Below are 20157 nucleotides of genomic sequence, written 5' to 3' on the forward strand. Positions count from 1 at the left end.
CTCCTGTAGGCTTGCAAAGGGGTGGGGTCTAGCCTGTCAATCAGGTCGCAGCTTGATGACGTCTTTGGAGGATCTACAGGAGACTAGAAACGCCCACTCTCTGCTTAGTCTTCCTACTGACAAGCTAGAGGTGTTACACTGATGGAACCAGAGCCCTGGAAGTGGAGGAGCCACGTGGAGACCCCTGTCAGCGCTGAGATGCTTCCACCACCACTGGATCCACAAGACTTTCCAACTACTGGCCTGTGATCTTCCTGCATTCAGTGACATTGTATGTATTTCTAGAGTCTGAGGAGGAACTTATAGACTGGTATCAGACATATGGGCTAATATCAGACTTATGGACTTGATCTGGACTGACCTGGGATATTTTTCTTTCTTTTTTAAATCATTTTATTAGGGGCTCATACAACTCTTATCACAATCCATACATACATCAATTGTGTAAAACGCATTTGTACATTCATTGCCCTCATCATTCTCAAAACATTTCCTCTCCACTTAAGCCCCCGGCATCAGGTCCTCATTTTGGGATGTTTTCTTCATATACAATTGCTCTTGGATAGAAAGTTCTCTCTTATACACATGTGAGTCTCTGGACTTTGCCTCTCTAGTCGACCCAACGCACACACAGTCTCCGGTCCCACAGGGGCTGTTCCAACCTAGCCCCTAAGGCTTGCTATGAGTCGGCATTGACTCAATGGCAGTGAATTGGGCTTTTTGTTTGTTTCTTTAGCGAAGTTCACAGGTCACCACAGGTCACGACCAGTTAACATTAAGGATGGAATCAGCAGGAGCCATAGCAGCGGCTCTTCTCAGCCAGCAGCCACGTCTCTCTCTGGTCCTCATCCTCTCAGCCACGTGGTCCCTTGGCTTCAGCCTCCCTGCCAGGCAGCCTGCCCACTGTCCTGCCTCACAGTCTCAGTCTACCGCTGCTCCTCTGCTCTGCCTCGAGGTCCCCTCGCCGCTGATCTCGGCCGGCTCCTTTGCTCTGTCTCATGGTCTCAGAGCCTCAGCCTCCAGTGGTGCGGGTCTGGTCTTCTACCACTGCAAACAGAGATCTGGAAGGGGCTCCCCCGATGCTCTTCTTCCCACGGGATTTCTCCGTGTGTGTTTTCAAGGTGGCTCTTACCCAAAGAGGCATGGCTTCAATGAGGTGTGGCTTTGCCTTTCAGCAGAACATACCAGTCTGGGAAACAAAGGATGCTTCACTCTCTGTACTAAGGCGGAGGCTTAATCCCACCGTAATCCCCATGCATTCCCAGAGCAGAGAACTCCCTGCAAAATTGGATTAGAGGCACAGGCAGGGTGGCTAGAATTGATCAGACATCACGGGAGGGATGATGGCCAGAAAGGCTATGTTGATTGACTCCGTCTCACCCACTCCGTTATTTCATGGGACACCCACTGCCATCGAGTCCATGCTGAGTCCTCATGACCCCCCAGGACAGGGGGGAACTGCCCTTGTGGCTTGACTATGAGCGTAGAGTCCCATCTTTCTCCCATGGAGTGCCTGGTGGTTTCCAACCAGCTGACCCTGCAGACAGCAGCCCAACCTGTCCCCATGATGTCACCAGGGCTCCTGGCAAGACCATGGGTAGAAGGGTGTTAGGGACCTGGAGCAATTACCCTTTAAAGGAAGGAGATCGAACACAAGGCTGCAATTACAGAAGAGGTTTTATTATGCTAGCTTAAGCCAGGGCTCAAGTCCTCAGGTGCTTAACTGCGTGCACCATCTTGGACAAGAGCCAAGAACAAAGGAATTCTTGAGTATATATCTGTGAGGCACATAATGGGGCGTTCCCAGCCCCCCCTCCCATCAATCCACTGATTGGCTCATCTGAGGTAGGTTGGCAGTCTGGTCCTTTGTGTAGTTCCCGTGCTGGCCGTGTGGTCCTCCCCTCCGAGGCTGGGCTCGCTGTGCCGCTCCCGGGTTGGCTAGCCTCAGTCTCTGGGTACGTCCTACTTTGCACTGCTAGGAAACATGAACCCACAGCCTGCCCGAGGTCCCGAAGCCAGTCACGGGGGCAATTTGGCTTTACACTGGTGGTTTCAAACTACTGACCTTTGGGGTTTGCAGTCCAACATGTAACCTGCTGTGCCACCAGGGCTCAGCCACGAGGTCATGTGCTATCATTTCTTTCCCCAAAAGGCAAACAACAGATAGCGATGTGTGTGTGTGTGTGTGTGTGTGTGTGTGTGTGTGTGAAAGAGCTTATGTTAATAAAGTGGCATGATGCATGCAGCAGGTTTGGGGATGATGGAGATGTGTTGTGGGACTTGTCCGTTTTCCATCTTGGACAAGGTGCAGTCTTAGCATTTGTCGATCCCTTGTCTTCATGGGAAACGTTTGAAATGTCCTTCTCCGTCTGACAGGTTTCCCGCCCTAACCCCAGTCTGTCACTCCCGGGGTTTATCAGCTCAGCTGTGGGGGTGGGTGCACAGGTGAACACTGGTGGGGAGAGTCATCAAGTTCTACATTTGAAATGTGGTGCCTGGTGGTGCTGGTGTTGGCTTTGAAATGCCATCTACGCCTCAAGAAAGCAGAAGGCGTGGTACCAGCTCGGTGCAGTCAGGCTGCCTTTGCCCACTGGCCCCTGAGGGATTCTCAGTTTTCAGTCTGGGGCCCAGCAGACTGTGAAGCGATTTCTCCGGGGGAACCTGAGAGGCTTGAAAAGGAAGAAAAAGAGAAAAACAGCAGGCTTATTTCCGCTCTGGGGACCTGCGGCAATTCTCTCTCGAGACCCTGAGGCCATAGGAGGCCAGGTTGTGGCAAAGGACAAGGGAACAGTGCATAGGTGTGGCAGACTGGGCCTGGACACGCTCACCCAGTCGCAGGGGGGAAGGCAGAGTGGGTAGGTGAAAGGGGAGGAGGTGGATGGATCCGGCAGAAGGGGGGGCTTTTGACTCTCAAGAAGCAAGAAGACAACCAAGAGCTGAGAGTGAGGAGGAGGGGATTTATTGGAGGACTGAGGAGAAAACATGACCCATGTTTGGAGATAAACTGCTGGCCAGTGTTTTCAGACCACTTGAAGCAAAACGACGTACCTGTCAGGTGAAACTGTTAGATCTCTCTGGAGCTAGATTTATACCTCGGTCCTTGGTTCCGCGCGAATTCACACCGAAGCCTGGCTCATGATCGAAGTGAGTTTTATGAAAGTTAGAAGTTTCAGGTTTACACGGCACCCAAGGGGGTCCTCCCGGACATGCGGCCTAGCTGGAAGCGGCTCTGCGTCCCGCAACTCGTGCCAAAGCCCTCTGTGCCTAAGTTCTCTCCCTCCCTCTCCCCTCCGGGCTTCTGCCTTTTCAAGGATTCCACAGGGAGGCGTGGTGGAAGACCCCTGGTCGACCCAATTGGCTGAATTGAATTCACCTGGCTAGGTGAGCCAATTCAAGTTCACGCCCACCCATGCCTACCGGCGGGAACCCTGAACATGTGCGGTGCGCACTCCTTTGTTTCCCTAGCTTGACCCTCTGGGCATGCTTTAATGGACATCCCCAGTCCTATGCTGGCCTACCTAACAGAACCAGTTAGCAAAGGCCCACCCACATTTGACTGCACAGGTGCAGGTGCCAGGTAGGTGGAACCTTGGCTTTAGTAAGGATTGGGGTTTTGTTACGTGAGCGTCGTAGAGAGCAGTGATGAAAATGGTACGTGTGATAGGTTCGGGGTCAACTTGGCTGGGCCAGGATTCTCTTTGGCAGTTGGCGCCTCCCCCAATGTGTGACCTAACATGATGTAATCAACCCCATGAAGAGATCGGCTGTGAGCAGCCAAGCAGTTGTAAGATGAGGGTGGAACGTGGCCCCACATCCTCAGGTGGTGGTGTTGGCCTTCCTTGCAGCTGCTGGGAAATGCTTCTTTGTCTCTTGCTGGTTGAGATCCTGTATCTGGCTATTGACCACCTTTGGACTTGAGCCAGCAGCCTGCCTGCTGACCCCAGGAGCCCCCAGAGCCTACAGTTAGCTGCTGGCCTTGAATTCATCCTCCCTGAATCCCCCAGTCTGCATTTCCTGCTTTGTCTTCCTGCTTCCTGGTTCCTCAGCCCCGGCAGCTCCTGCAGGGAGGAACAGGCTCCACTTCACAGCGGATCCACAGGCTGGAACTGGGCGGGACTGAGCCACTTCTACAACCACGTGAGCCACTTCCTCAATATGGCATCCACACATGGATACACATAAATATATACGCCTACACACCCCAGAGTAGGGATGGGCTTGACCCTCCGTGAAGACATGAGGGGGTGAGGGGCCTTAGAAAGCTGGAGGGCTGATGGATGGTCGGAGTTGAGCTTCTGCATGGAACAGGCCACGGAGAAAGGAAGTGGTGGGCAGAAGAGAAATTTTCAAGAGGCTGTAGTTATTCAGACAAGATTTGTGTGTGTGTGTGTGAAGTACAGATTGCTTGAGGAAAGGAGGTCAGGGACCTGAGAGGCTGGGGTGGGAGTGTCATAGGATCATCTACCTGGACATAGGGATCACCAAAAACTTCAACAGGAGCCGTGTGTGCTGGGAACAGGGATCTGTGACAGCAGAGGTGGGGTATGCACGACATAACCTGGTGACATGAGTACCAAGGATCTACTTGAACAGAAAAGCTCTCCTTATCTGCTTGGAGGGCATGTCATCAGTGGACAGCAGGGTTCAGGTTAGCACAAGGTGGGGGAGAAAAGGCTCAAAGGGAAAACAAGCAATCCGAGATTTAAAAAAAAAAAATCACTTTATTGGGGGCTCATACAGCTCTTATCACAATCCATCCATCCATCCGTTGTGTCAAGCAGCAATCTGAGATTTGGCCAAAGACAACGCCATGCGTGTGGGGAGTGGGGACTGGAATGATGGAGAAATGCGTCACAGTGAGTTAGGGCAGGTGTGATAGGTGTTGACCCCAATAGAACAGAGTGACCTCTGTGGCCCGTTTTACTCTCCCTGGCAGCCTGTGGCCATAGTCACCTCACGGTGGTGGAGGGGTGGAGTCCCGTCTGGCGAGCAGGTCACAGCCACCTGGGAGGGGTGGCCTTTTTATAAGAGAGACACTGGGGACCCCTCCCCTCTCTCTCTTTGCCCCCATGCCTTATGGCTTGCCGGGACTCTAGGCCTGCATCCTAGGCCAGCGCCATCTGGGCCGCCCGACTCGTGGAGAGCTGTCAGCTTCCTGCCCTGCTTTCACCAACCTCGGATCCACGTGACTCTGCACCCACCAGCCTGCGACCTCCCTGCTCCCTGCTTCACCTTTCTGCACCATCACCTGCAGCTGTGTGAGTCTACAAAGGGCCCCACCGAGCACGGAGCCGATGACTTGGGTTGACCTGGGTTGGCTGCTTGGTATAAAATGACTTCTTCTTTAAATAAATTTTTTTTATTAAAAGATCATTTGATTGGGGGCTCTTACAACTTGTTACAATACATACATAAAAAAATACATCAGACATATTTGTACATACATGGCCACCCTTCTTCTCTAGACGTTTACTTTCTATTGAGCCCTCGGGATCAGCTCCTCTTTTAAAAATTTTATATTTTAAAATTACTTCTTGGCCCAAAGTTCTTTTTCCTAAGGCTGTGAGTGTCACTGATTTGTTTCTCTAGACAACCCAACCTAACACCCAGCCTTCCAAAAGCAGTCCGTTTATTAGCCCTGTCTCTCAGAAGCAGGACCTGAGCCTCAGAGAAGGGAAGTGACTTGTCCACTGAGACACAGGGGGCACATTGAGAATCAGGCTCCCACAGCCACACCTCCGGCCCACCACGCGACACTCCCTGCACCAGGCAGTGTTCAGGGACTGTTTGTGAAGAGCACGCTATCACACACGTTAGCATCTGGGAGGGAGGCTCACACACTTCTCCCTCGGCAGACAAAGGAGCTCTGACAAGCCGGTCTCCTATCAAAACCTCAACCGAAGTGAACACTAACCACTTCCAGAATTACGGACACAAAAGGCAGGCCTGCCACCGTGGAAGGAGTTTAGTCAGCCATGAGGGCTGAAGCTCAGAGAGTAGAACAAGCCTTGTGACATTCTCCCTTGGGTGCCCGTCCTCCTCCACCCCCAAACAAAACAAACGCCTGTCCTCCTCGCCCCCCCACCAACAAAACCAAACCTTCATGACAACTCACAGCGAGCGGCCCCTAGAGGCCAGGGGTGAACTGTCCCTGCAGGTTCCTGAGACTGTATGGGGAAAGGAAGCTCCGCTCCCTCCCTGAGACCGCTGACTGTGGACTGCAGCCCAACATGTACCCCTGAAGACCCCAGGGCTCCTCTCCGCTCCCCAGCTCTGATGCCTTCTCCAGAACCTGCCTGGCAAGAAGGAAACCAAATGCACTGCCCGCGAGTCAAGCCCGACTGTGGGTGGCCCAGGAGGACGGAGTGGAACTGCCCCTGGGGGTTTCTGAGACTGCAAGGCTTCATGGGAGCAGGCAGCCTCTTTCTCCCGAGGAGCTGCTGGTGGGTTCAAACTGCTGACAGCCCCCTGCATAGGACGCACTTGGGGCTGGTCTTCCTGGAGCAGAGCTCGCTCTGTCATTTGCTAAAAATGTTGTTGTTCTCAGGTGCCCCAGCCCACGTCTCCCTTGGCAGACAAAGGCGCTCTGACAAGCCGGTCTCCCATCAAAACCTCGACCGAAGTGAACACTAACCACAACACAACACAACCCAGTCCAGTCTTGCACCGTCTTCCCGGTCACTGCTATGTTGGGGTGTCTTGTGGTAGTCACCGTGGCCGGCTCGCCAAGAGCCTTCCACTGTTTTGCTGGCCATCTGCTGTAGCAAGCATGATGTCCTTCTCCAGGGACTGGTCTCTCCCGCTAACTTGTCCAACGTCCTTGAGCTGAAGCCTTGCCGTCCTTGCTTTGAAGGAGCGCCCTGGCCGTACTTCTAAGGCAGGCGTGCTTTCCTGGCAGCCCCTGAAACAGGATTCTTCTTTCAAAAAATAACCACCGGGAGGCCAGCAGAGCTATGGACGGGTCAACCATGAGCCCCGCCCATCTGCAAACACAAGTGCACGAGAGGAGAGCAGAAGGACTCTTGTCAGCCTGGAGTCCATTAAGAGTGAGTAGGTGCTGAGCTAAGGGAGGGAGAAGAGAGGAAACCGTCGAGAGACTGCAAGCAGAAATTCCACTCAAACGGATCAATCTATGTGACGACGAAGAAGTGCTTCCTTGTGTTTTGGTAAGGGAGGGAGAAGAGGAACCCGAACTAGGAAGCCAAAGACAGCAAGCCCAAGGTGGACTCTACTGCGTGTAATAATGCTAAGTGTGGCCAGTAACTGCAGAATCAATCCAGCTTTGGCCGGGAGAACATGGTCACCTTTGTAGGGACAAAATCCGACACCTACTAGGCACACCCATGGTGACTACGGTGAAAATAAAATGACAGTGTGTAATTATATAAATGTAATCGGCAGCAGCCGCAACTGCTTAACACTAAGGAGCCCTGTTATCCTAGTGGTCACATGTTGGGCTGCTAACCTCGAAGTCTGAAAGTTCAAAACCCCTTGCCTCTCGTTGGGAGAAAAACAGGGCTTTCTACTTCATCTCGAAACCGCACCGCGGGCAGCTCTACACTGCCCCATCGGGCCAATATGCATGGGCACCAGCGAGTTGGCTTGGGGGTCAGTTTCTTGAGGTAGCATCACCAGTTGGGTTGAGCAAGAAGCTGACCGTGGAACTTAGAAGGGAAAACCGTGAAACAATTTGTCCATCTGGGTCTTGTAAAGCTCTGACATCCCTGGACCCTGAGAGAGCCGCATGGAGGGCTCTGCGTATGCCCAAGAAACACCATGCTAGCTCTGTCCAACTCGGAGGCTTTGTGAGAGAGCGCAGGCCATCTGAGTTAAGGCAGAGTGGCCGATTGCGTGGTTCATCTACAACAGAGTCTCAAACTTATGGGGCCTACCGCCCCCTTGTTAGAAAACAAAAATTACTTACTACACGCCCACCCCACCTCCGCCCCGGGCAAGGAAACGCTTTTGTACCATAGCTCATCATCCAGGATAAAGCGAGGTATCTGCTTCTGCAGTGCGTTCCCCACTGGTCTTCGATATTATGAAAACAGAAGTGCTTAGGAATTAATGTAACAGAAGAAACGAAAGGCTTGTATACTGAAACAAAACCCCAACAAAAAGACCTTCTGACATCGAAGAACATAGAAACAGGAAGACATCCCATAGACGGGCATCCTGGGACATGCTGTTCACCCTGTCCTCGGTGCTCACGGCTCTAGAACCATTTGGGAGGGGTTGTCGGGAGACCATCTCTCTGGAGCCACAAGAGAAATGGAACAAGCCGGGGAAGAAGCCGAGGTGGACAAAGAGAGACAGATGCCAAGGAGCAGAAAGCCAAGTGACAAGGACCGCCCATCAGAGGCTTCCCGCAGAACCAGTTCTCTGCATTTGGACTGCCAGCCGCCTGAACAGGGGCACGTGAATCCGTTTGCTAACCCCCCTGGTGACTTTTGTGATCTGACACACTGGAGAGCCATGCCAGCACCACTCCCCACAGAGACCGACAGGCTTCATGAAATCCTTATCAAAACCCCGTCTTTTTTTTTTTTTTTTCAGAACTTGCAAAGCTGATTCTAAAATGAACGAGGAAACTTAAGACACCTAGAATAATCAATCTGATCTTAAAAAAAAAAGTCAGGTGGAAAGAATCACCCTTCTTGGTTGCAAACCATTACTGGCCAGTTACCCTGGTGGTGTAGCGGTTATGTGTTGGGCTGTGATCTGACTGGTTGGGAGTTTGAAACCACCAGCTGCTCCTTGGGAGACAGACAGGGCTTTCTGCTCCGGTAAACAGTTCAAGTCTCGGAAACCCAAGGGGGTCCCCAGGGGTTGGCACTGACTTGATAGCAATGAGGCTTGTGTCTTGAATCATTGATGATGGTGATACAACCATCAGTGTGAGAAAAACCAGTCTTTTCAACCAAAAGTGGTGGAATGACAGACTATACACATGCAAAAGAAGGAAACTGGATCCCTACCTCATACCCTATATATAACTTGACTCAGATGGATCAGACACTTGCATCTAAGAGCTAAAAATATTCAAAGAAAATGAGAAGGGAGTGTATCTCTGTGACTTTGAATTATCCAAAAGTTTCTTAGGTAGGACACCTAGAATACAAATAAATATATATGTGTGTGTGTGTGTGTGTATATACACACACACAAGTTGGACCTTATCAAAACTGAAAATGTTTGTGCTTCAGAGGACATCATGAAGAAAATGAGATTTCTTTCTCGCAGAATGTCATTTGCAAGCATTTGCAAAACACACCTCTGAAAAAAAACCAACACCCTTCTGATAAGGGGCCTGTGTCCAGTAGGCATAAGGAACTTTCACGACTCAACAGCTTGGAAAATAACTCCGTTCAGAGTCTGCGATGAATTTAAATAGCTCTCTCCCCAAAATGAGTATGCACAGGGACAATAAGCAGAAAAACACCACGCTCGTCATTATTAGTAATTAAGGAAGTGCAAATCCAACCCACAGTGCGATACCTCTTCACACATACTGGTCTCGCTCTCATCAAAAAGAAAGGTCGCCAGTGTGGTTAAGGGGGTGGAGAGAAAGAATTCTCACGCCCTGCCGCTGGGAATGCAAAATGGTGTGGCTGCTTTAGAAAAAGTTTGGCAGTTCCTCAAATAAGCTTCCCATGTGACTCATCTATTCCACTAACTACTAAGTATGCACCCCCAAGAGTAACATATGGGGGGTACCCCCCCGCCACCTAAAAAGGGTGGGAAAACTCTCTCGGGTGGAACTTTCATTTTTCCCCGCTAGGCGAGCAGGAAGCAATTTGCTCTGAGTTTGTGCACCCAATGGCGTTGCTCCGGAAGGTTCTCGCTGATCACAGTTGAATTTTTTTGTAAAAGCAGTTTCTCGAACCTTGTTTTTTTCTCATTTCAAAAAAGGTGAAATTCCCCCAATACAATAATTATAAAAAAAAAAAAAGGTGAAATGTCAACTGATGACAAATCTCGTTCTGGATGTCTGTCAACTTCCTGAACGGATGCAAATGTCAACTTGAGGTGCATTTGGAGTTCGTTCCACCAGGTCAGACTGTTAATCAAGCTTTCTCTTTAGAGGTGTGCAACCAAAAAAAGGCCTGATTTGTGGCAGGTGGGGGACTGGTTTTGCCACCACGACAATGCACCTGCTCACGGCCGCCACTTTTTGGCAAAAACCAGCATGCTCTCTGTTCCCACTGCAGCTTACTCACGTGACTCCATGTGACCTGTGTGTGTGTGTGTGTGTGTGTGTGTGTGAGTTCTTTTTGTTTCCTCGAATGAAGGACGACGTGAAAGGACAGCGGTTTGACAATGTAGAAGTGGTAAAGGAAAAATCCAGGGAGGTGCTGTCAGCCATGCAAACGAGTCTGAAAAATGTTTCCAAGAATGGAATCGCAGATTTGGCCACCGTATGCAGTGTCACGGAGAGTGCTTCGACGGTGACAATGGCCACCGAAGCATTAGTCCTCATCACCAAGCTGGCCTTCATCCGGGTGAACAAAACGTGCTGCATCCGTGTTGTCCTCGGTCGGTGCCGTTCAATCAGTTCAGACTCAGTGGCCGCCACGTCCTGCGCCGTCCTCGCCACTGTTCTTCAGTTTGCGTCCACGGATGCTGCCACTGTGTCCATCCATCTGGTGGCGGGCCTTCCTCTTTTTGCTCCCACGCTCCTTTCCCAAGCACGTAAGGAAGAACCAGCTCGTGATCCACAGGGCGAATCTGAGAAGCAGGCTAAGTATACAAAGGCGTTCAACGGTGCGGCTCATAGACTATGGATCGCATGGAGAAGAATGGGAATTCCAGAACTCTGCGTTGTTCTCCTGCCGAACCTGTTCAAGGGTCAAGAGATGGTTGGGCAAACAGAACATGAGAACACTGCGTGGCTTAAAAGGGTGTGTGTCAGGGCGGCATCCTCTCACCATACTGAATGCACACGCTGAGCAAATCCCCAGAGAAGCTGGGCGCTACAGAGAACTCGGCACCGGGATTGGAGGCAGGGTTATCAACAAGCGGCAGCATGCCGCTGACACAACCACCTTGCTTGCTAAAAGAAGCAGGCGGAGAATGATCTTGCCCAATCCCAGCGGGGGATGGTTTCAGAGTTTAAACGGAGCCCTCCATCAGTGGATTAAGCCTCCCTTGAATTCCTTCTGACCTTTAACGAGGGCAACAAACTGGCTCTCCAGCTGAATGCCTTGGGAAGTGGATCTCCAGCCAGCCCAGGGAGGGGCAGTCCCCCTTAGGGGCTTGCCTGGGTGTGTCCCTGATGGAGACTGCAGTGCCCCAGGTCACACAGGCACGAGTCACGGCTTATCAGCCATGCTCTATCAGCCATCCCCTGACTGCCTCGGGTGGAAGGCCAGAGACCAATCTGGTACACTCTTCTGTCTAATGCAATGCCCGTGTCACCGTCTTGGTCCCTTTCCCACTCCTGTAGAGCCACCTGGAACTGTGATGCACGGATCTGCCACCAATCAGGAGTTTATGACAGATTCCTTTGTGTCCCATGTCTTATTGAAGCAACTACGCAGCTAACCAACCTTGGGACGCCAGTAGTATGTCTTCTTGCTAATGGGCCTCCTCAACGGGGTCATATGTCTTTGTCCTCTTGAGGGCTCCATCACTGTTCTTCTTAGATGACAGTTGAGACTGGACTCTCTTTTGTATCCTAAAATCGGACACCTGTAATCAACAACTCAAAAATGTCAACGAATGACCAAGAAAGGATTGGGGGACCATTGATTTTTGGGGGGGGTTATAAATCAAACAAAACCCCTCAGAACTGGGTCAATAACTAACACAAACAGGAAAGGCTGAGGTTGTCAAACATAGCGTTTTACTTGGATCCTTAACCAACGACCACGGAAACAGCAGCCACCAAGCACTCACACGACATACTTCACTGGGAAAACCTGCTGAAACGATCCTTTATGAAGTGTTAAAACGCAGAATACAGACGAAGACGGCGCTTCCCAGAAGACCTGACCTCCTCGCAAACAGCAACAAAGAAACAAACAACAACAAACCTGCCCTTGAGCCGATTTCAACTCCCAGCCGATCCACAAGACGGAACGGAGCAGTCCCTGGGCGTCTCCAAGGCTGTCAACCCGCGGGGCCCCTGGCGGGTGTTTTCAATCCTCTCCTATGCAGGCAGACAGTGGACAGTGGAGGCACAGCACCCAAAAGACCAGAGCCTTTGTTTGACACAGGGTGCTTGGGACGAATCTTGACTATGCCAGGAACTGCCAAAAGAACAAACAAGCTTGTTTGGAAAGAAGGTCCAGCCAGAGTGCTTCTCGGAAGCGAGGATGAGGATGGCGAGGCTGTGTCTCGCTCCCTTGGGGCCTGTTGGGGGAAGGACCCATCCCTGAAGCACATCGTCTTAGGAGACAACAACAAAAACAAAAAAACACCCCATCGCCACGGAGTCGATTCCAACTCAGGTGAGCCTATGGGGCAGAGTCGAACTGGCCCTGTGGGCTTCTGAGGACTCCCCACATCTTTAGGGGAGCAGAAAGCCTCAGCTTTCCCCTACAGCTGGGATTTTGAACGAAGGACCTAGCCCAACTCGTAGCCCACTCCCTCCCCAGATCTCCCATAGTTGAGGTTCAGTGAAAAAGAGCAACAGAGTGGTCGGCACCTGGCTACGGAAGGAGCTGCAACACCCAAGTGTGAGGAGATCCCCGGCCCAGGCAACAATGTTTCCTCCTCTAGCACAGAGGGTCAGGAGCAGTAGCCCAGGCCAGGGAGCATCACAACAAACGCCTGGCTTCAGTGTAACCTTCCGTGGAAACCCAGACTACTTCCAGAGCAGCTCCGTGCATCATAGCTCAGACATGGCGTTGTTTGGGGATCCCCTGCATTGAGCTATCTAACACCCTGTTTTGTACTGTCAGGGAATGGGTCTCAAACCTGAGACCCTTGCCATCAATCTGTTTGTAAATTCCCAGGTAACAGCTAGATCTGATGATCAGCCTGGCTTTTTCTGCCTGGTTTGGGAATCTGACCGGGGCACCTCCGAGTCACTCCGGCTGCCGGCCTGGAGGGGTGGAGGATGGGGGCAGGTACAGATGGGGCCCCGAGGGGCTGCCTGTCTCATCTGCTATGTTGGGCGGAGGGTCTCTGGCCATTTATTATGGTTTTTCATTGTACTTTCTTTGGTTTACGTGCATTATTTATGTAACGTGACGTTTTAAACACTGAAACGTACAACAAAATAAAAACTAAAAAGATCGTAAATACCGAATCGGTGGAGGTGGGTCCTGGCTTCCTAGGGCAGTCCTAACATGTTAACGTTGGGGAGCTGCAGAGAACAGACTTTTATTTTTTCACGGGTCTAGGGACCAGACGGTGTCATCCGAGGTACTAGCCTGGCTCCGTGCTCCCTCGCTCGTTCGCCCATCGGGCTCCAGGGAAAGCTTCTCCCTGCCTCTGGATTAGGAGCCTGTTGGGCCGGGATCCGCAAGGTCCACAATCGAAGGCCACCAGCCACTATGTGGGTGAAAGACAGGGCTTGCTACTCCCATGAACAATTGGTCTCAGGAACTCCGAGGGGCAGTCCTGCCCTGTCCTACAGGGTCACTCTGCGTTGGCATCGACTCTGTGGCAGGGCGCTTGGCTGGACTTTGTTGGTCTCTGTACTGGGGTCTTCAGAGGGCTGTGCGGTGCTCAGTCACCTTGGGCCACTCGTGATCTGGTGGCAGCCTCCTCTGTTCTTCCCATCCACTCGAAGTGTTTCCATTGCTATGAATAAGGGGCCCTGGTGAATCCGACAGAGGCAGAGTTATGGACTGGGCTGCTCATGACAAGGTCGGCGGTTCAAAACCCCCAGTCGCTCCTTGGGAGAAAGATGGAGCTCTCTACTCCTGTAAACGAGGTTATCGTCTCAGAAACCCACGAGGGCAATTCTACTCTGTCCCAGGATCACTCTGTATCGGACTCAACTTGAGAGCTGCGAGAGATTTCTGTGACTCCTGGACTCCAGACGACAGCTGTTTGTCTTGTCCCGTTTCAGACTTAATAAGCTCATCCTTACACGTTAATTTTGAGTTTGGGGTCTCTTTTCTATCCTAGGGAGAAACCACAAGGTTGGTAGTTCAAACCCACCAGCCTTTCCTCAAGAGAATGATGAAGCTTTCTACTGTCAAGATTTGCCGCCTTGGAAACCCACAAGAGGCAGCTCTTCTCTGTCCGACAGGGTCACTAAGTCAGAATTGACTGGATGGCAGTGGGACCCTGAAGAACACACTGTGACTGATTTAAAATGAGCCTTCCTGTGTTTCTGAGCAGAAAAGGCTCTATCTGCGGCCTGAATATTCGTGTCTTAGGCTCTCTCATTGTTTCTGCGTCTCACCTTTTTTTGACAGAGCCATTGAACTGAACTGGCAACCTGGGAAAAACGTTCTTTCCAAGCAAGGTCCTGTTTCACAAGCGCAGGCGACAGGATTCGAACATCCGTCTCTGGGGACACAGTGCTGTCCGTGGCACAGCGGGGTGCTCTCTGGCTGGTCACTGTAAACAGCTGATGTCTGTCTCATGCTCGTGTGACCCAAGTAAGAGAGTAATATAACGCCGCCCCCCCCCAAAAAAAAAACCCAACCCTTTTATGGTGACTTGGACAGGGGAAAGTTTTGCTTTTGTTAAAATTAAAATCCATCTGTGTTAAAATAATCACAGAGCAAAATGATGAGTCTGATTTGAAATGAAAAATAAAGATCAAAAAATAAGAAACTCATTTAAAAAAAAATGCTAGAACATGCCAGAACCACCTACCATATGTAGGACTCTCTTCCCAGCTTTGTCCTTCCATCTTCCTGGGGCCAGTGCTGTCGGTGAAAGGTGTTCTTCTGGCGAAAGGCTGGCTACTATCAAAATTAATCTTTGGATCCATACACGGCACAGCTCCATCTGAATCTTCTACCACTGGGTTGATTTCTACCATGGTTGCGTCCTATTTCAGGAAAAGGTTATAAAGCTTGACCATGTTCTCATAAATATAGCTGCGGTAGGAATCAAACGACAGAGAGACACAACAAAAAATGGAGAGACAAGGTAGGGGAGGGGGGCAGAGTGGAACCACAAACCCTCGAGGTTTCTGAACCTCATGATCCAAGGTGGAGACAGCTGGGAGAAGAGAAGACAAGGAATTTCAATTCCTTGTGGGTATTTAGGGGATGGTTACAAGACCCGGGTGACAACCTAGTAGCCTAAAGATGGTTTGTAAGAAACGACAAAGTAACCAATGTGGCGCAGGGCTGGGTTGCTAACTGCGATTGGCCACTCACAGCCCCGGCTGCTCAGCGGGAGAGAGACAAGGCTGTCTGCTCCCATAGACGGAAAACTCTAAACCAGCGGTTCTCAACCTGTGGATTGTGACCCTCTTGGGGAGGGGTGTCAAACAACCCTTTCACAGGGGTCGCCCGATTCAGAACAGTCCCCAAATGACAGTTCTGAAGTAGCAATGAAAATCATTTTATGGAACGATGAGGGCAATGAATGTACAAATGTGCTTTACACAATGGATGTATGTATGGACTGTGATAAGAGTTGTACGAGGCCCTAATAAAACGATTAAAATTTTAAAAAGAAATTTACTTTAAGGTTGGGGGTCACAACCCACCTGAGGAACTGTATATAGGCGGCTCAGCATTCGAAGGTTGAGAACCACTGCCCTAAACCGTCTGAGTCCACTCAGGGACAGGGAGCCCCTCTGGGTGACAGGAGATTTGAGTTTGCCCTGAGTAAGCGTTTGCTCTGAGAACTGTTTGGGGACGTTGTGGTGGTGGTGTTTGCTTCCCTGAGCCGCGGCATCTGAAGGAAGCAGCAAAATCACACTGAGTCTGGGAAATTGTTTATGGAGTAATGATCTCAGGGGCCGGTGGAGTGTTACAGAGATGGCAGGCCATATTAACCAATTATTATATGCATTGTATTTTCTCTCAGCATATTTTTAAATGTTTTATTACATTTTTTTATCATGAAGTAGTTTACAAAATCAAATTTGTCAAAATATTTCATTCCTTTGGGGATTTATGCTTTACTGAGGAAATTGTCCTTATTTCAGAAATATTATTTTTAATAAGCCAATATAGTATAATTGAATTATTTGTAATTTTGTTTTAAAATATTTTGTATCATTAATATTTTATTAATATATAAGGTGAATATTTGTTTACATAAAAAAAAAAGAGATGGCAGGCCGTGCGTGTGCTTGGTGCCCGGGCTGCTTCGTGACTGAACGTGGAGTGGAGTTTCGCCTCTGACCCTAGCTGGCAGAGCCGCCAGGCCGATGCTGATTCAGAACGAAAAGGGAAGCCCGGCCACTTCCAGGCGCTGCAGGGCTAGTCGACATGTTCCAGATCCTGGAGCTGAGAGGGCGGGTCTGAGGAGGCCAAGGGGCAGGCTGGCACCCATGGAAAGGGTGGGGCAGGCTCGCCCTGCCTGGTGCCCTCCCTTCCCTTCCTCCCCGTCACCTTTTCCTTCAGTTGGACCAGCCCCTTGCTCACCTTTCCTCCTCTTCCTTCCATCTCAGAGTAAAAACCGAACTCCTACCCAGGACTGGAAGAGCCCCCCCCCCCCAGGACCCGAGAGACTTCACCTTAAAGATTCAAAAGGCTCCCTTTGGCCCTGGCTCACTGGTCCAGCCACGTGGGCCTCCTTTGGGGGGTCTTCATCACACCAGACACATTTGTGCCCCCGGATCTTTGTACTGGCCAGTTCTTTGGCTTGGGATGTTCTCCCCCCTGGCAGGCACAGGCCTCCCTTCCGCAACTCCTTCCGGTCTTTGGGGAAATGTCACTTCACACTGAGGTCTCCAGTGAGCGCAACGAAGGGGCCTTTTTGACGCGAAGTATCAGTTCCTGATACTTTGTATGTTTTACTTACCTTGCTCATGACACCTGGTGTATTAATTACTCTGTCACCCTTGTCTATTAATCCCATAAAGAGGTGAAAGTCTCAGAGAGGCAGAGGTCTCCCCAACCCCTAGGAGTTGGTACGGATTCCAGGCAGTGATTTTTGGGGCTCAGCAAGGTACGCGAAACATACCAAGGATCAGCAAGTGACAACCGTTGTGGAGTCAAATAGGCCAGCTTTGTGGCACTCTGCAGGGGAAAAGAAGTAGGCCATTCTACTCCGATACACAAGGAGAAAGTACCCTGTCTCAGCTCTGCTCCTTGGAGCGTTGTATGGGCGAGATCAACCACACCACTCTGTTAATAATTAAAGCTAATTAAACAGCTAGACCCAGAGTTGGCTAGTGCCTGGAAACCTCTGGACCCAGAACAAAGAAATTTCAGGGTTTTTCTTTAAAAAAACAAACAATTAAAAAAAAAATTTTTTTTTTTTAAGCTTTTTTCCTCCAGGGTTTTTCTAGTTCCAACGCAGGGGCCTGGCTCCAGGGGAGCGATATTCTAGCAGTTAAATTCTGATCAGGTTGGCAGGGTCACGGGGTTGGGGGAACAGCACAGCTGCAGGTACTAATTCAAGGTCTTACAAGATAGTGTACGTTGCTGGCTAATTGGGCAAGAAACCTCAGAAGAGTCAATGTCTTGCCTGAAGAGCTGACCGAGGGAGGAGAAGGGGGCTGGCTAACCGCTAGCAGAGGTTAAAGGCAGTTTGAGACAAATGGAGTTCATGTCAAGCTAGGTTCCGACATCAGTCTCTGCATTTTGGACAGACATTTTGCACGGACTCTCTCGATGGCCCCGATAGCTCTCATACTCCACGGGATGGCGTTGACGGAGGTGTCTGAGACCGTACTTCCAAGGAGGTGCAGATGTCCGGGAATGACTAGGCTGGGTGGTCACCATGTGACCTTTGAACCAAAGCTTGTTGGGTGAGAAGAGCCGAGCAGATGAGGCAAAGAGCTTTCTGGGTAGAAGGAACCAGCAGGGGCCAGGCCCTGAGGAGGGCATGAATTCTGTATTGGGGCATGGAAGGCTAGGCGGAAAGGGTTCTCAAACTTCCAGCCATGGAGTTGATGCCAACTCCACCCTTGAGGACAGGGTAGAACTGCCCCTGTGGGTTTCCAAGCCTGTACATCTTTAGGGGAGTAGAAAGCCTCCTCTTTCTCCTGAAGACCGGTGGGTAGTTTCAAATGGCTAAACTTTTGGTTAGCGGCCCAACTCTGGGGCCCACGATGTCACCGGAGCTCTGAGTGGCAAGGGGTGGGCAGGAGTGGGGGTGTATCCGCAGAACAAGAGGAACATGTGTTCGTGCAGAGGCCCACCTTGAGTTGCGTTCTATCCAGGGGTCCTCAAAGTACGGCCCGCGGGCCACACACGGCCCCGCCGAGGACATTTATCCGGCCTGCCAGGTGTTTTGCCCCGTTTGTTTTTTTACTTCAAAATAAGGTATGTGCAGTGTGCATAGGAATTTGTTCATAGTTTTTTTAAAACTATAGTCCAGCCCTCCAACGGGTCTGAGGGACAGTGAACTGGCCCCGTTTAAAAAGTTTGAGGACCCCTGGTGGTGGAGGGGTCATGTATAAGGTGACCAGACGTCCCGCTTTTGGTGGGACAGTCCCGATTTTTAACAATTTCCCCCGCATCCCGTGGCGTTTTTAAAAAGTCCTGATTTTTGGAAAGAATGCATGACAAGCTAGGGTATATGGTTTTCGGCTGCCATGTGGTTATTTCGCCGGGATATGCGTTTTATCAATGGTGTCCCGCTTTTGTCCCATTTTACCAATGTTAAAATCTGGTCATCTTAGTCATGTAGGGCTGTTAACCGCAGGTCAACAGTTCAAAATCATCAGCATGTCTTCAGGAGAAAGATGTGGCTTCCTACTCTCGTAAAGAGTAACAGTCCCCCCGATAAAATAATTAAAAAAAAAAAGAAGAGTAACAGTCTTAGAGACCCCCAGGGGTTGTTCCACCCTGTCCCATAGGGTCACTAGAAGGTGGAATTGATTCCATGGCATCGAGCTTGGTTTGTTTTTTTGTTTTTGATGCCCACTTCGGGCTTAGGTTTTCTGTTAAACCTGGGCAGGCCTTTCGAGGTTCTTCCCAACATTCTGAGCACTTCTCACCACCTCGAGGCAAGGTCCCGGCCATCTCCCTCTTGGATGAGGAAACAGATGCAGAAAGACAAAACTGTTACCTGCACGGGGTATTCTCTTGAGGTCCATCCAGCCCCAGGGCCTGAGGGGACAGAAGTGTTTGCGGCAGGACTCGGGGTCAGCACTCCCTCACAAGTCTGCTCCCAGAGACTTTATGAATGGGCTTGTAGCCTCTCAAGCTGCGAAACACTGGTCAAAGACCCAAGAGCTCCAAAGCCTGAGGAGAGAAAAATTGATACAGGAGGGCTAGGGTACAAGATACAAGTTGACAATTTTTTGCCACAGACTTTCTGGGTAGATAAACTCCACACGCAGCCTCCTCCTACCCCACCCTGCACCCCAGGATCCTGATGAACCATCTCTGGTGTTAGAAAACCCCCTATCTGTTCTTTCTCAGAAAGCAAGTGACTTCCTGTATCACCCCGGGGAGGAAGCTGCAGAGGGAGGGAGGCTGTTAGGAAGAATTCTAGGTATTTTTCCACAGAAGGCTGTGTATGCAAAGAACTTTCCCTGTAGGGTCGGTATGAGTCGGCATCCACTCATGGCTGTGAGTTTGGTTTGGGGCGACAGGGCTAATGAGTGCAGCCTCCTTGTTTTCAGGCAGCCTGGCCCCTGGCCTCCACCCTCAATTGATGCTTCCTCAGCCAAGAGAGGCGTCACGAAGCAGAAGCAGAGGTAACCTTTGTGGGGCTACTCTGCCATTCGCAAGCTGGGAGAGTCGTCGAAGCCCCCGTGTTTTGCATCTGTACCCTGTACACCCCAACTTTTTATCCAGCCAGCAGAACGCCTCGGAGGGATGAAGGAAGCCTTGAATCCTAAACCAGTAGAGAACTTGGTTTTTTAGCGGCAAGCTGGGGAGAGGGTGGGTTTTGGGGGGGAAGGGGGCACCTCCTGTTTCCGCCTTCATGGTGCCACGATTCTCGGTCGTCCCCTACCCCGCCCCGCCAACCACACACACACTTTTTCCGGGCTGAAAAGAGGTCGTGGTCCCTTTAAGGCCCGCCCCTCCCTCCCCCAAAACTTCCCAGTGTCTGCTCCCTTTTCGGTCCGGGACGGCCGGCCGGGCTCGCCGCCGAGCTGGTAGGGGC

The 20157-nt window shown here is 50.8% G+C and overlaps 1 long non-coding RNA gene across 1 annotated transcript; it reads right to left on the reverse strand.

Moving 5' to 3' along the window:
• Nucleotides 1-10128: 10128 nt before the first annotated feature.
• Nucleotides 10129-19323, reverse strand: LOC123522021. Its single transcript, XR_006680334.1, has 5 exons — nucleotides 19111-19323; nucleotides 14782-14959; nucleotides 12036-12251; nucleotides 11550-11691; nucleotides 10129-10838 (listed from the first exon to the last, which is right to left on the reverse strand). It is a non-coding gene; the product is annotated as an uncharacterized LOC123522021 (long non-coding RNA).
• Nucleotides 19324-20157: the final 834 nt, after the last annotated feature.

The sequence above is a fragment of the Echinops telfairi genome, unplaced genomic scaffold (assembly GCF_000313985.2).
Source record: "Echinops telfairi isolate 266 unplaced genomic scaffold, ASM31398v2 ScPeMD7_655;HRSCAF=1070, whole genome shotgun sequence".
NCBI lineage: Eukaryota > Metazoa > Chordata > Mammalia > Afrosoricida > Tenrecidae > Echinops > Echinops telfairi.